This window comes from Octodon degus, unplaced genomic scaffold, assembly GCF_000260255.1.
Source record: "Octodon degus isolate 3935 unplaced genomic scaffold, OctDeg1.0 scaffold00121, whole genome shotgun sequence".
NCBI lineage: Eukaryota > Metazoa > Chordata > Mammalia > Rodentia > Octodontidae > Octodon > Octodon degus.
This window is the reverse complement of record NW_004524697.1, coordinates 780,907-782,798: the sequence shown is the minus strand read 5'-3', so window position 1 is coordinate 782,798 and position 1,892 is coordinate 780,907.

Below are 1,892 nucleotides of genomic sequence, written 5' to 3'. Positions count from 1 at the left end.
TACAAATGAAGGATCATTTTGTATCTGTGTATACAAAGTAGTTAGGATAGATATACAGCTACTTTCTCTGAATTCAGTGAGAAGGAAGATTTGTACTAATAGTTTTTAGACAGGATATCATGTCTGCATCTTGTACTATGGATAACCACTAAGAAGACAATATGCAATGTATTAATTATTGAAACTGAACTATTAATCGGTTTTGAAACTGTCTCATTGCTATTTGTTTCTCAATAAAATTAATTAAAAAAAGAAACTTGCAAGTGAATGCATTCGCTGTATAACTAAAGAAATTTATTTCATCGGTATGCACGCCTATAATTCTAATGTGGGAAATCAAGCCAAGAGGGTCTCAAGTTTGGGCCCTGCTCGGGCCATTTAAAACATGTTTTAAAATGTGGAGATAAGGGCTGGAGAGATAGCTCAGTGACTTAAGTGCCTGCCTGGCAAGCATAAGGTTCTCAGTTCGATCCCCGGTTTTGGGAAAAAAAAAAAAAAAGTTGATATATAGCTCAGTGAAAAGCCTTGTGTTGAATCCCAGAACTGGAAAATTTAAGAAAAGAAATTTATTAAATACATTTTAAGAGCCAGTAAAAGCACCTGCTTAGGCAAAGTGCAGCAGCTGGGGTTCAATCTCCAATGTGCCATGTTGGTTCTACCCATGGGGCACACTGAGACAGGTATTGAGACTGGATGTGGTGGTGCATGCCTGTAATCCCAGCACTTGAGAAGCTGAAAACAGTAGTATAACTATGAGTCTTATCTATGTATGAGACTCTGTAGATGCTGTCCTAAATACAGACAAAAAACATTCTATATGATCTACACAATTATATATGATAGAAACACATCAAAACTATGACATGATCTAAGGTCCTTCTATTTAATGAAAGAGATATAAATAAATCATCACTGAGGCCTTTTGATGTGACACTTGTCTCAGAGACCCAATATTTTCTCTTACATTAAAGTAGTATAAAAGATGACAGTTCTGAGTTAATAATTTCAAAAATCTAAGAATCACAATAGAGCTAGTGTAATAATTTCAGTTTTTCAGTCAACAACAAATTCATGAAAGGGAGGTTGACCTGTCTGAGTGAACACCTATAGCGACTCATGCTTTAAAATACAGAAAACTTTCTGGCTTGAGAAAAGGTTTGCAAACATGATTTTAGTAACCTACCACTGTCTACACCCAAAATATGCATCTATCATTACACAATGCCTCACCCTACATTAGAATCCATTTGTTTTTCTTAAAAATATTGCTGAGTTTAGCTGTTGAAACACAGTAGAAGAATACAGTATTAACTATATTTTACTATATACAAGAGGTGTAGCCTGGGTAAGAAAACCTGTGAGGGTGGGGCTGTGAGTAGCAGCAGGTGTAGGGCTATAAGTTTTGAAAACATTTATCAGTTCATAGTTTCACCAAAACAGACAGCAGTTGCAGCCTGTAAGTTTCTCCTTTGTCCTCAGTGTGGACAGATTTCTTCAAGTCGAGATTGAGCAAAGTAAAACAAAGCACCAAGGCCATAAAACTATTATGTTGCAATAAAAGTTGAACAGCACCCTGAAAGCCCAAAGTAGAAATGTCCTTCTGAAACCCAGACACACACGCACACATACACACCCATTCGTGCTAACTCGAACAGTGCTTGGAGCTGTCCACAGCGCACAAAAGGATTTGTTTTCTATGAAAATAATCAAGTGTCATTGGGTGTAGGAATCAACAGCGAAGTATTGAATCATACTTAAAGTAAGGAAATTATTTGGATTTTAACTTCATTAAAGATATACCTACTGATAACACAATATTGTCTCCATAGTGTAAGAAGCTGAAAGAGTAAATAAGATAGTAAATGTATAAAAGATACTGTAAAATGGAAAGA